Here is a 16,063-nt window from a genome sequence, read left to right as displayed (position 1 = left end):
ACCTACATATGTAAAAATATTAGCCAAAAATAAAATATAATTATGAATTATGAATATTTAGCAGCATAGCATTGTGATGAGACAAACCTGTATGTATTCATGGTGTGTGATGTTACCCTGCCTCAAAAGTGGAATTGAACCCTGCATATATATCTTCATTTATATTAATAACATGTGAAGCCTTACTTATTCCACCTCGGGCAAACCTTCCTGTAAAGAAATGGAGGTTTCTCATTTTCCTTGCCTCTTCAAGATAATTATCCTTCAAAAACAACACATAAATAAATATTTCAGCATAAGCAGAAGCAAACAAAACAACCAGAAACGACAATAGTAAATACTCTAATGGAGACCAGGGATCTTCAAGGAGCAGTAGCAGCAGCTCTGAATTTGAAGATGCAACTGAACCAAATACTCTAATGAAAGCTATCATTGACTTTTCCCTTGATTCCTTTTTCATTAATCAAGATTTATACCAATTCTTTCAGTCTTCCCTTCCTAATTTAGTCAAAGGCTGCAGATGGGTCTTGTTGTATAGGTAATAATATCCTCTTAATTGGTACAAAATTTTCCATTTTTAATCCATTTTTAAATTTGTATTTACTTTTTGTTTCCAATTAAGAGAAGAGAAATACATATTTTTTCTAACCTGTCCTGCATAGCTCGTGAGGCCTTTAATTGATCCCTGCGTACAAGTAAATGTACATGTCTTGCATATTTAGTCAAATATATTGCTTCCTCAGTTCCTGTATCACCTCCTCCAACAACAGCAAGAACTTCACCCTTAAAAATTGGTGAAGCTCCATCACAGATTGCACAGGCACTAATTCCCCTACTCCAGAACTCATCTTCACGAGGTAATTTAAGCGTTTTGGCAGTCGCCCCTGTAGCTCCATCACAGATTGCACCGCCTATTTGATATCCCTTGAACACTACAGGCTTCAAAATGATTGGATAGCAATTCTTCCTGCACTTGTGATATTTCCATCATACTTGATTAGAATTATGAAAATTAGGTGTAAGAGTCAATGAAGAAGACCACTTTTAAGTTTAATAAGATCAATCCACTACTAATAATAACATCAGTACTTTGGAAATTGAGATATGAACTTTGAACAACTATCACGGAATCCAGCAAGATTTGAACAATCTAATAGGCTAAAACACTCCACACGGTTTCCCATCCGCATCACATTATCACAACACAAAAGATGTTTACTTTTTATACTAAAAATCCCCACAATGGATAAAAAGATACAAAATTACCTCGCTCCTCGTTATGTTGCTTATTTTCCCCAAGGTACTTCTTATATTGCCAAGCAATCCGCAAATCCTTCTACAAGCTCATAAAAAGGCAGAATTTACATTAATACAGTTGTAGTTGTGAAGAGAAAGATGCATGTTCCTAAGGGCAAAATGGGAAAAAGTAAAGTAGTACCTGTTCTGCATCAGTGTTACGAGATTTGTCATCTTTGGGGACTAAAGAAGTTGGCAAGGTTCCAAGAAAGGCTCTAGGGTTTTTGACTGGGCTTGCATAAAGAACAGGTTGGTTGTGTACTAGTCCCAGAGACATGAAAGTCCTTAACAAAAGCATATGATGAGGTGCTTCAGTGTCTTCCATGATCATTACCAGACTTCCTAAATGGAATCCCCCAACCTAAAATCTCTAGATATTACAGAAACAATTCATCCATTAGGAAATTGTTGTCATACTTGTTTAGATGCTTTAATAAAATATAAAAAGGGGGTATTGGGATTACTATCAAGATCCGGTATGCCTGATGAAAGAAAGATTGTTCCATTTGGTCCATACTTGAGACCAGGGACAGAAGAGGTAGGTGCAGCTGAAAAGTTCTTTGAGAAACTACTTGTCCGGACTTTGCCAGTAGCCATAAATATCGGACAGTTTTTTAATCCTCCTGAGAAATAAGAACAAACAGATCAAACAGGTAAACAACATATATAATGATTTTGGAGTAAATGATTTTATTAATAATCATATATAATGTTTGTAGAATACTTGAACAACATCAATTTTGGAAGGAAACTACCAAAGCAGATATGCAATCTATTCCACATCGCTCATTAGTGTAAACTAGAAGTTCTCCAAACAGGATTTGAAGATAAATTAATTTAGAACTCTCTGAACCATAGTCCGCGTGAACTCCATGGCAATCAGCGTCTTCGTGATTCCGAAGGAACGAGACAAGATCGATTCTAGATTTGCCCAAAAACCCTATCTTCCGTGGCCCTGTGAGCATTCATTGACAAACGAGATCCTAACCCTTTGATCATGGTGACCAGAAACCCTTCAATTTCAATTGGAACCGAAACCCAAGTTCCAGAAATAGTTGATTTTGTTGCCCTGTGAATGTAAAGTGTTCAATTTCTTGTGAGAAATGAAGCAATAAGGATCGATCTATGGAGGATGTGGGTCGTAATTTGAAGGATGAAAAAAACCCTAATTTGAGGATGTGGGTCGATTTCCGGTATGCAAAGCCGACGGGGTGCTTATAAAAAGCTTTGAGAAGCAACTGAGCCAGTGTTCTTATCAAAAGCTTTGAGAAGCTTTGAGAAGCATCATAAGTCGTAACAATGATAGGTGCATTCTTCATGTTTCTTTCTCTTTTTGTCTCTGCCTCAGAGGGAGACTAGGGCTTGAAATTTCTTGATCTTCAGAGAGACATTAGAGCAGAGATCCGATGAGACGATTAACAAGTAAGGTCAGGAGTAGGGGAGAAGCGGATTGGAGAGGAGGGAGAGGAGAGAATCGATTGTGAAGATGAAAGATAGAAAAAAGGTAGAAAAGAACAAGGCGGGTTTTCAAAATTTTGGGGATTTCATTTCCCCCTATCTACTAAACAAACGCGCGTTCATTAAAATTATAAAGCGACACTCACAGACGACGCGCGTTTAAGATACGGTGCCCTCCGTGTTTTTATTTTTTTTCTTATAACACTAAATTAAGGGCACGCAATAATGCGTGACCTAAATCCTTAAATTTTTTGAAGAGATGACACTTTTTTAATGTCGATCTCTTTTGCGTAACATAGATCAATGAGCGTCGTGGTTTGCGTGTCGTAAAAGGGTCTTTTTCTTGTAGTGAATAAAGTGGTAGGAATCATATCAAGGTTTTCGTACATATAAAGAACACTAAAATCCGAGTTATAACGAAGAAGTTATGACCAATCTAAGATTCGCAGCAAAAACCGGCAACGCTGATAGACGTAAAAAGCGAAGTTTCAATACAATAATTTTTAGCCTTAGGTATCTAAATGAAAGTTGTAGACATCATTAAACCGTAAACGTACGTAAAAAGAACGTCCAAATCTGACTTCGTATGAGGAAGTTATGATTTTTCCAAGATCCGGATATAGCAGTAGACAACTAAAAACTCGAAATAGAGATCGAGAGACTTTTGGCCGAAACAACCTAAATGAGAATCCAAGGTCTCAACAATAGTAGTACAACGGTAAAAAGTCTGACGAAAACGAACGTCGGATGAAGAAGTTATGGATTTATGACGGAATTTTCGTGTCCCAACCTACTATAAATAATATATTAATAATAAAGTCAGAATTAGCCAATGGAGTCTAAACGAGAGTTGTAAAGCATAATCCCACCTACGCGTCGATATAAAGAAAATCGAAAACAGAGTTCGTATGCGAAAGTTATGAATTTCTGAAGTTCGAGGCGCGAACCCCAAAGTTGCGTCAGACACCACGACGTGGTAACAGTGCCACGACGTGGCAGGTGCTCTGGAGTCAGTCAGAACCACTTGCGATGACGCATGCAGTGACGAGCAGCCACCACGACGTGGCAAAAGATGCCACGACGTGGCGAGGGGAAAATTCAGCCCTATAAACAGAAACCGAAGGTCATAGGTTTTGGCTGTTCAATTCTACCTTCCTTGCTACTTTTACTCTGTGTCAAGCCTCCCTAGACTACCCCGAAGCCTCGGTAACACCTCCAACACACGACGCAAGTCCCAAAGTCCCGAGAAATCGACTTCTTTCCAGTCAAAGTTCTGCCCGACTTTCGTCTCACCTTCTTCAATCTATCAAGTGAGTTCATACCCAATCTATCAAGTGAGTTCATACCCCCTTAATTAACCTTTTAAATGTTTATAAATGCTTTTACGGGGGGGGGGGGGGGGGGGAATACAAGTTGAATCATGCTAGTTATTATATCAATCACATGTGATTAATAACTAGCATACAAATGGATTTACTACACTTTTAGCTGTTTTACCAAACATATTACTTCAAATGACTTTCTCAAACGTTTTTACATGTTAACACTCTTTATCAAACTGTCTTACATACTATATGTTTCCTTTCAAACTCTGTTACAATTGTGTTTCAAACAAAGGTTTGTCTTATACTTAAAACTGTCTTATCGAACAAACTACTTTCGAATCATTTTATAAACTAACATCAAGTCATCATTTCTTAGGTATTAAACTTTTCAAAGGTTTTACAAAACTTCTTTTATACTTTTATATTGTCAAATGCATGCCTATATATGTATAGTTATATAAGTAATGTTTAAAGGACTTAGGACGGCTAGTTCACTTTAATTCCTTTTCCTCGTTGGGATGTGGCCTTAGGGTATCGGTTATTCGTCCGAATGTCGTCTAAATATTAGTTATATATCATGTATACATATATAGACATAAAATTTCCATCAGTCAGTTCAGTACCTTTGGGTAGCAAAGGCATACTTTCGGTTATACATATACATTACTAGTAACTATAATAGGTATAGTTAGGAGATACTACTTACTATTCCAAGTACAAGGAATCACACAAGAGTCAGTTCATTCATGAGTCTATACTAATACAATACGTACTATATGAAGAGATACAATTACAGATTTACAATTACAGACATATGAATACATTACATACTATATGAAGAGATACGATTACATACAATTACAAGAGATACGATTACATAGATACGTTTACATAGATACGATTACATAGATACGTTTACATAGATACTATTACATAGATACTATTACACACGTTTCGGGACTTACCATTACACCCCCAAGGCTGTTAGCTACAGTGGGGAAAATGCACATCGACGGGTGTCTACGGTTGTACAGTTCGGCGAGTTACCACGTCGTGAATATCCTAGTGCAAAAGGATACAATTTTAGTTATTATATTATTTTCCTTCTTACCTTTACTTCGTGACACATTCACATGAACGATGAGGTAGAATATATTTGATATAGATATACTATTTTTCTATTACCTTTATTTTGTGACACATACACAGAAATGATGAGGTAGACGATAGTTTTATAATAATAATTGTTATACAGGGGAAACACCGTCACATTTACAGTGATGCATACTTTCAAAATAGTTGGGTCTTGGTAGAAGACTACTTTTTATACTAGTAGGAAATATGGGATTTTCTAGGGTTTTCAAACGTTTACAATTACTTACAAACATTCTCATACTTATACAAACTTTTTCTCCAAACAATTACAAGTCTTCTCTTTACAGTTTTACAAATCAAAGACACATAAATACTTATGAATTCACCAGCTTTATTGCTGATACTCGCTTTCAAAATAACTTGTATTCTCATGTCACAAATAGACAGGTACGAAGACCAGGTTTTGTGAAGACGGAGCAGTCAAGACTCGTCTTTTATTTTGAATATTCATTATGTTGTTTTATACTATGAAAGAACACACTTGTAATTAAAATTATACTATTGATGCAATGGATGATGTTGTTGCTTGTTTACTACTTTGCATTGTTGTGATACATTACATGACGTCCTCCGCCCCAGAAGGTTTCCGTCGTTCTCAGTTTTGGGGTGTGACAAACTTCCACCAGTCCTTCGCTCCCAAGCGAAGCTGGTTTAGCGCAAACCGAACTCTCAAGTGGTCGGGGCATGAACAAGTGTAAAAACACACTCGATATCATAGATCCACCTTATCGCGGCAATCGGATCCTGCGTCCCATTGAACTCTGGTGGCTTCGTGTGGCTAAACTCCCGGAACAACAACAAGTCACCCCCCTGAGGCCTAGCAACAGTGAAAGTTGCAGTGGCAGCAGCAGCAGCGGCCTCAGTGACAGCAGCGTATCTCTCATCAAATGTCTCTATCAGGGTGGTCTTGATAGACCCAAACATCTTTGGAATCTCTGCTTGGATAGCTGCAGCCACCTCCTCGTGGATCATCCTCCGTATCTCCTCCTCGCTAATCCCATTGCCTCGAGGGTTGTGGCGTGTACCCACTTGATGTCTTTGAAACATAACACAAAATTATCAGAGACTCGCTCGAGTATACTCACACTCGATCACCCGCCCCTACTTGATCCCTAGCATCCTAAGGATTCTTACTTGGACTGCTCACTGATCCGGTGCTTCCAGTAGTACGGGCCCAATACTACCTTCCACACAGCATCTGCATTCACCCCAAGTCCTCCTCCTCGTAACCCAGTTGCAAGTACTATATACCTCACTAAACACAAGCTACTCTCACAGTAGATATCTCATAAGCTCGCTCTTGCTAAATACTCATACTCAGCTCCTGCTCAAAGCTAATCACTGACAGCAGCAATCCCTAGGCCAAGGCATCACAAATCAGGCCACCCTAGTCCTAATATATGAAATACCTAGCCTACTCTCTAGGAGGCATAATATCTCATAATATATCATAAATATCTCGTAACACAAAAGTAAGGGTATTTTGGGAAATCACCGCTCGGGCTCATGCTGATTGTACACACTGCTCCAACTCGTTTTCTCTTAAAATCTTTCTCATTTTTAGAAAAAATTTATCCCTTTTTGAAAATCTTTCTCATATCCTCAATTTGAGTCCATACACGCCCAAAGGTGCATCCGAATCCCTCAAACCAAGGCTCTGATACCAACTTTTAACGACGTAAATTTTCAAACAAAATTTTCATTTTCAAAACACAATATAACTTAATTCATAATTCTCAAAATCACATATGTATCAAATGTCAACAAGTAAATCACAATCCCAGAATCATAATGAAAGACCCTCACTTTCTTTTTTTCTGAAGGACCCAAACTTTCATACTTAACAATATAGTTACTCCAAAACATGCTACTTGCATATTCATTAAAACAATATTTTACATTGATAAAGAGGTTACAAACTATTGGATACAAACCGACTATTACAAAGTGTTATGTATTAGATGACTACCTAGGATATTGTAATTTATACAAACATAAACTGAAGTACAAAAATACTATTACAAACTATTCTAATTCTCTTTCAACAGTATATGATCATACTGGTTACTTATCTCCTGCAATTGTTAAACACTGATAGGGTAAGCGGTGATGCTTAGTGAGTTCAATAATAGATACAATATAACGTTATGCCATATATATACATCAATATGGCAAAAGCAAAGAGGAACAACAAAGACATATGTGAAATCATATGACAGGCGTTCATATCAATCAAAGACTTTATTCAAAGATATTGTAACATCCCAAAAATACCAGTTAAAAATTTCGTTTTTAATTTAGGTTAATACATAGAAACATCATTACAAAACATTCATAACAATAATCCATGTCTGAAAACCGGTAATATCATAATAATGATTCAGAGTACATCCCAGAAATCCATCGTGCGGAAAACAAGAGTGTGTGTGATATGTTGCTACCGCGTCGGCTCCTTTCCCCTAGCTGAAGAGGTACCTAAAACAACAACTGAAAAACGTAAGCACAAAGCTTAGTGAGTTCCCCCATCGTACCACATACCATACAAACACATAACATACATATTGCCAGGCTATTCTGGGGTGCCTGACTACCCGGTACGGCCATTCTGGGGTGCCGACTACCCGTGCGGCCATTCTGGGGTGTCGTCTACCCGTGTGGCCATTCTGGGGTGCCGTCTACCCGTGTCAAGCTATTCTGGGGTGCTGACTACCCTTCGGTCCTAACAACCGATCCTCAGGGACTATTTCACCCCCTACTGCTACTTACACATATATCATAACATAACAAATTATCAGACATATCTGGGGTGTCTAAACTACCCTTCGGTCCTAACAACCGAACTCTACTTCTATCACATATAACATATCATGCTAGCATATAACATATCGTGTAGTAGCAAACCTAGATGATATCACAAAGACATTCATCTAACGTACAACTCTTACTGGTGGGCCGGTATTGTGGCCGTAGACCCACCGCTACTAGAAGGTAACTCACCTCGAAGTAGCTGCTGATCTGATCGGGAACTGACTACCTACTGCTGCTGCTGCTGCTCCGGAAATCCTCCGGCTGTAATTCCCACAACATACTCAATCAATTACTGTTAACAGTCCTTTGGGTAAAATGACCATTTTACCCCTGATCATGTCATAAGTCAAAGTCAGATTCAACTTTCAGTCGACCCGACTCGCCGAGTTAGCTGTCCAACTCGCCGAGTCCCTATCCAATCGATTGTCCTGAATCTCGTCTCTACTCGTCGAGTTAGGCGTTAACTCGACGAGTTCTCCTTCTAAACTGATGTTCAAGTCCTTCATCCTACTCGCCGAGTTGTATGAACAACTCGCCGAGTTCATCTTCATCCGATGAACACTTATGTTGTGACTCGCCGAGTTGTATAAACAACTCGCGGAGTCTGTTCTTGATCTAAGAAGATTGCCTTGAACTCGCCGAGTCAGGGCATTGACTCGCCGAGTTCCTTCATGGATGAGTTCGACTTCCAACTCACTGAGTCACACCCCGTGACTCACTACTCCCACTCAGCAAACGCGAAAAGGGGAAAACTCGGGGACTCGCGACTCGACTCGCCGAGTCAGATGAACGACTCGCCGATTCGGCCACATACAACTACTACACACCCGATTCTGCTTGAATCCAGCTTATGCTATCCACATATCTGGGTTCTAGAGCATGAATAACACGTAAAGTTACGTGTTTCCAACTTTACGTGTAGATATTCACCAATGAGGGTTTTAGGGCTCAAAATGCTCCAAAAGAGTAGATCTAGGGTTTTCATGCAATATGGATCCATAAAGGCAGTAGATCCAAGCTCCTGGAGCTTGATCCCACCTAGATCTAGAAGTTACTCAGCTTATTACGAATCCTTAAACATACACAAGCTTGGAACTGGCTCAAGAAGGACTTTAATGGAGTTATAAGGAACAATAAGCACGAAAACAGAGGGGAAATCGAGTTTTACCTCAAGGAAAACACTGAGATTGCTCAAAGATGGCTGACCTCCTCTTCCTCTTCTTGATCCACTCTTCTCCCTTCTCCAAAACTTCAAAACACACTAAGAATGCTTCAAACTCTCAAGGAATAAAGCTTGAACGAGGGTTAGGGCTCTGAGGGTGAATGGGGGCTGGCTTGGGGCGGAATGAGGGCTTAAATAGGGTGCAAACCCCTAAAACTTAGGGTTTCATCAAATAGCGGTGACTCGCCGAGTCCAGGATATGGACTCGCCGAGTCGCCAACTTAAACGTGTCCCGGGTCCCGTCTCTACTCGGCGAGTCGGACCTACAACTCGCCGAGTCCAAGGCTTAAAATGAAAAAAAAAAACTCAAATGAAATTTACGTACCAGGAACCAGGTGCTACAGATATACTTTTCAATGCTTGATATACATCAATAAAGTTCGGCCCAAATGGCATAGAAGACATAAATTTCTGATTATCATTTTGCTAGCATATACAGGCTTTTAGCCCTACCTAGCCCATTACCAATATCAAAAGTTATACAAGTCATGCTTTACATGGTCAAAGGCACAAAGCCAATACCAAAAATATTACAAGACATGCTCTACGTGATCAAAGGTATATTACCAATACGAGACTTGCTCTACATGGCCAAAGACTCAAAGTCAATACCAGAATATCACGAGAAAATAACCCGGAATAATAACACTGAAAAGCACATAGCACATATAACACATAACATACAATTGTTCCTATATATTGAACTCACCTTGAATTAACCAGGGGTCAAAATAGTAATTTGGGCAGCACTTTGGCTTTAAATATGACTTTCTATGTTGAAAACTGGGACCTTTACTGAAACAGGGCTCTGTGAAGGTAGAGCTTCAAAACCGAAAAGATAAATTTTTCGGGCTTCATGGGCACTTCGGGGCGTGTTTCGGGTGTTAGAAATGACATTGGGGCTTCGGGGGATGTCAAAATAGTGAAAATATGGGAAAAGGGGCCAAAAATGGCAATTTCTTAAAAATACCCGGGATGGTTCGCAGCCTCCCTATTTATAGGCGAATTCCGAAGGTCGGCCGAGAAGGGAGGAGTCAACAGCGAAGACACGCAGCTGTTGGAGCGAAGGCCACGAAGCGAGAAGGGACAGATGGCAGCAGCAGGAGCGAGGGGATCCGGGTGGCTTCGCATGCGAGGGGCCAGCGAGGCTCGGAAGGCGACACACGTCGCACCTCGGACACGGAACGTCTCGGTGACGTACCTGCTTCGTGCGAGGTGACGTGGTTGCTTCGTGCGAGGTGACGTAGCCAGTACTATTCATGCGAAAATTCTCGGAAAATGTGCCCCAAACTTCTAAAATCCATAACTTTCGCATACGGGCTCTGTTTTTGACGTTCTTTATATGCACGCGTAGGAGGGAATATATTCTACAACTTTCGTTTAGACTTCGTCAGCTAATTTTGACTTTATTTTAAATATTATTATCTTTAACAGACCGGGACAGAAAATCCGTTAAAAATTCATAACTTCTTCATCCAACATCCGTTTTCGTCAGACTTTTTACCGTTGTACTACTATTGACGAGATCTTCAATTCTCATTTAGGTTGTGTCGGCTAAAAATCACTCGATCTAAAATTTGAGTTTTTAGCTGTCTACAGCTAAGCTGAAACTTAGAAAAATCATAACTTGCTCATACGAAGTCAGATTTTGGCGTTCTTTTTATCGAACTTCTCGATTTAATGAATACTAAGACTTTCATTTAGATTACTAAGGCTAAAAAGTATTTTATCAAAAAACTCACTTTTTACGTCATTCGGCGTCGTGCCGGTTTTGTCGCGGATCTTCGATTGGTCATAACTTCTTCGTTATAACTCAGATTTCGATGAGGTTTTCGCCTAAATGTTTCTAACGAGATTCTCTACAACTTTAAATAATAAAATTTCACTTATTTCAAAATTTATATTTTCGCTAAATTTCACTATTTGGCTTTTAACTCGAATCTCATAAGACTCCCAATATTTTATAAGTGATTATAAACATAGTTTTACTTTATTTTTAGTAAAAACTATTTGTTAGAATTCAATACTCAAATTCACATAGTATTTCACAATATTATTCATTATAAAACACGATTTCAAAACGTGTATGTTACACATAAAAACAATCTCTTACCGGTGTGTACAATCATGTTAGTGCCTTTCTTCGATCTCCGGAACTACCTGAAACACATAACACATAACACGGTAAGCATAAAGCTTAGTGAGTTCCCCAAAATACCACATACAACACATTAGACACTCGAGGCTATAACTCTGTAGGACCCTCCGGTCAATGTGTCTCAGTTGGACCCTCCGGTCTCACAACTCAGATGGACCCTCTAGTCCCTCAATCTCAGCAACTCAATAGAATACATAAAAAAAATACTTAAATATACTTAGAATACATAAAAAAATACTTAAATATTTTAAAAATACGTAAAAAAATACATATATATTTTAAATATATTTATTTGCGAATTATTATATTTATTTACGTTTTTAATAATAATAATAATAATAATAATAATAATAATAATAATAATAATAAAATGGTTGTCGTATTAAAAGCTTTAGGAATTAATGGATAAAACTTTTGAGTGGTGAGGAAAAGGCATCAAATGTTTGTAGTCCACCAGTTAAGGTGGTGGAATCAGATGAATTTGGCACAAGGTTCGCATCCCATCCCCTCCATTTTCTTAAAAAAGTATTTGTTTTTTTAGTAAAAAGGTTAGAATCAAGGGATAAAAGATTTGAGTGGAGAGAAAAATAAATGAAATTTATTTAGTTCAATTGGTTAAGATGGAGGAATAAGAGTGTTGAGACCCACGTTTGAGTCTTATCCCCTCCGTTATGATGACCGGCTTAACAGGTTTTTTTTAGTAAAGAGGCTTATGCTGACGTAGCATGGCCATTGCAACTGTCACATCAAAAAACTATCCAACTTGACATGTCACATAGGTTGATGACCGGCTTAACACGTAAAAATGGTCTAAATTGAATAAATTTTCCGGTTTTTTGAGCCTTTTTATTCAAAAAAGAAATAAAACTTTTCTCAAAATATTGAGGCTTTACTATAGATATCCCTTAGAAAAAAGTAAGTTAAAAATAAATAAATAAATAAATAAATATTTTTCTTTATTTTTCTTTTCTTTTTCTTAATTCTACCTTTATTTTTTATCTTATTGTTTATTTTGTTATTTTTTATTTTATTAAACGTATTGCTACCTCCACCTCACCTCCACTTGTCGTCTATTTAGAAAGGTTGTCTTCCGTGGCGATATTTCCAGCGATTGATGTTGAAACTAAAAAATCTTCTATTTTTGCTTATAGTGTTCCCCCAATTAGTCTATATGCAAAAAACGAGCTCGTGAGAGAGAACATGAGCAAAAAGAGGGTGGAGCTAATAGAAGCTCTACAAGGGCGTTTTGGTTCTCTTCCTGTCAAAATACAAACATGATCTAGGACTCTTGAATAATGAAGATATGAATTCTAATTAAGAAACGAGAATGAATTTGAAAACTGTAAAGAGGCATTTGGTTTGTTAGATTCCGACAGGGGCACAAGTCAGAATGAAGCAATATGAAGATCAATATAAAAGTGATAGAGAATTTTCATTTGGATACATGGTTTTAGTGTGATTCCAGCCGTATAATATACGCTTTTCCATAGCGGCTATAGTTAGGATTTGGTTGGAACTGAAAAATTTTCTATTTTGATCGGATGTTTATTTGCAAATGAGAACTAACATTCCATCTCTAAAGAGATTTCAGTTTTCATTCTTGAGAAATTAAATATCATTCTACCTTTTTGTCCTACTTTTCGTCCTATCTATTTAAGATAATAATAAGTGTATAAATTCAAAATCTCAATCAAATTTAAATTAAATTTATTAATATTTGTCTCTATCTAAAATAGATAGGAGGAAATTAGAAAGAAAAAGTATGAGGCTATTTAATTTCTTTTCATTTTTATATGAAATTCAATTTTGGTCCACCATTCAGTTGTGAAAATGTAAAAATAACTAAAATATATTTATATTTATATTTAACTTGTTTTTTAATATGTATTTATACAAAAAAAAAATACAACACAAAAAGCTAATGAAAAGAAATTACATGTATTATTTACAAAATGAATAAACCAAATCAAAATATACAAATACATGAAATTAAATATCATTTTATTACCTCTCAAATGTATCGGGGTGATGCATCGATTGATAGCCACTAGTGATATATTAAAATACATTGAAACTTGTGTTTTTGCCTTGTTAACACTTTTTATTTAATTTGTTTTATCATATCTAGGTTATTTTTTAGATGACTTAATTTTGGTCAAACGTTTTAAGATTTCTTAACTTGTGCTTATATATTGTATTTTTAATGGTAAATTACACTGATGGTTCCTGTAGATGAGGGTTATCTTCGTATTTGATCCCTAATTTTTTTTTAAATTGGAGTATTCCTATATTTGTTTTTGTTTATATTTGGTCTCTAATCGGTTTAAAATAACTATTTTACCTTTAATTAATCAATTTTATAATTCAATTTTAACTATTATATAAATTAAAACTTTAAATAAATTCACTCCGACCCTAATTAGACCCCACCTCTACACCCTCCGTTTACCTTTCTCGTATGTATAAGTCAATGTATGTCCCTCCTTAAAAATCATTGTCGATCTTATGCACGGCCGCCACCATAATGATTCATTTGTATAGATTTTGACATATTTATGTAATAAGCGTCAAACTATCACTTATTCAAAATATTCATTTTTGCAAAGTTTAAAACATTTGCAAATTTTAAAGCATGAAGTTTCTCTTATCCAAAAATAAAGATCCTGAAGAAAAAAAGATTTGATTTTACATAACGATATATTTGTTTGAATGTGCTCACGTTTTGATAACTGTGGATAAACATAAGAGAAAGATTGTTACTTTAATATGTTTCATTTAATGGATATTTGATTAAACAAACCATTAGTTTAACAAAAATAATCAGGTTTTTTATGTTTTGTAAAAAAAATACCAGTTTTTATTTGGAAGGCATAATTTTAGACTTGTAGATGAATTCTGAAATGATGACACATCCACCAAAATCGTTAATGACAACTAATCAATTTGTTTGTGAAATCTGCAACAAAAAGAGACCAAAACCTGCAACTTCATATGAGATGTCATAATTTGTCATAAAAACTGAAACAAATGAACAACAATGAACCCATCAAGAAGAAAGTCTATATTTAATCTGTAAAATTTAGGTCTCTTTCGAAGAAAAAATAAAGTTTTAGGTCTACAAAGAAAGAAAAAGTCAAAATATAGTTTTTTTTTGGAAATAACCCTAAAGAGCCGTTTGATAGTTGCTGACTGAGAAAGTGCTGACTGGGAAATGTCTGTCTGGGTAAGAAATTCTGACTCAGTAAGAAATCATGTTGTTTGATTGTACATCTGACTGAATGTGCTGAATGATAAAAAATGATCATTTTACCCTGCTGTTATATATAGTGATGGATTAAGTTGCTGAATAATTATAAAAACATACATATTGTCATACAAAATGTAAATTACACACAAATAAAAATGTCATACAAAATGTAAATTAAACATAAATCATTTAATATCCAAATAAAAACATAATGAAATTTAAAATAACATAATAATTTAATGTAAAGTAGATGAAAGTAGTCGATTTGCAATCTGATCACGCAAAACACGCATATATTCAACGGCTTCTAGACCCCTTTCTATGCCTTGTATGTTTTCTCTATCAATTCTTCCACCTTGGACGTCAGGAGTAACCATAGTGTCCTCTTCAAAATTTCTAAACAAGTCATCTTCTATATTGTGTTTCCTTATAAAATTATGGACCGCGACACAAGCAATGACTATGTCTCTTTGCACTGTAAAATGATAAGGAGCCATTTGTTTTAAGATTGGGAATCTCACATTCAATACACCATAAGCACGCTCAATAACATTTCTAAGTTGTGCATGAGCATAATTGAACCTTTCTTCTCTAGTTAAAGGTCTGCCTCTTCGAAAATCGGCTAACCAATACCTAGTATTGCGGTATGGAGTCATAAACCCACGAGTGTTTGTATATGCAGCATCACAAAGGTAATATTTATCTGCAAATAAATGTGACACGTATTATATAAAGAAGATAAATAATAAAAATTATATAAATATTACAAACCTGGTGGAGGAAATGGAAATCCAGAAGTCGAATTGATGCAACTTCTTTCAAAACTCTTGAATCATGTGCTATACCCTCCCATCCAGCCTAAACAAAGGTGAATATCATATCAAAATCACAAATTCCTATTACATTTTGAAAACATTCTCCTTTTCCTCTTCCTCTATAACAAGTTTGTTGATCAACGAGTACAACCGCATGTACAAGAGTTCCATCTAATGCACCTATTGCTCCGGAAAAAATGTTTTTTAACCGTCTATGTCGTTCCGAGTTATGTCTTGTTGGATTAGGAGTTGTTGGTACTATAACTTCTTTTGCAAAACACATCATTGCTATTAGAACCTCGTGAAAACATTGATGAATTGTTTGTGTGGAGTGATGAAATCTTCCCTTAACCGCGCGAAAACGTTCATTATGTCCTATACCATGTAAGAACACAGCCATCTTCTCTTCAATGCTTATTGTCCTACTAGCTTGCAACCAATTTTTTTTGGGTAAAGTGGTTGCATAATAAAGCAAATGCCTCTTGTGTAAGACGCATCATATCGAAACATTGTGTAGGGTCTCCGTACATCAAATCTCGCGTATACGCATACCCGCTTGAATCGTTATCTCCAACTGTA

The 16,063-nt window shown here is 36.6% G+C and overlaps 1 pseudogene; it reads right to left on the bottom strand.

Annotated features, from left to right (window-relative positions):
- Positions 1 to 941: 941 nt before the first annotated feature.
- On the bottom strand, positions 942 to 1,932 carry LOC128133010 (elongator complex protein 4-like; annotated as a pseudogene).
- Positions 1,933 to 16,063: the final 14,131 nt, after the last annotated feature.

The sequence above is a fragment of the Lactuca sativa genome, chromosome 3, assembly GCF_002870075.4.
Source record: "Lactuca sativa cultivar Salinas chromosome 3, Lsat_Salinas_v11, whole genome shotgun sequence".
NCBI classification, from domain to species: domain Eukaryota; kingdom Viridiplantae; phylum Streptophyta; class Magnoliopsida; order Asterales; family Asteraceae; genus Lactuca; species Lactuca sativa.
Note: the sequence above shows the minus strand (reverse complement) of the source record. Positions and strands in the feature narration are given on the sequence as shown.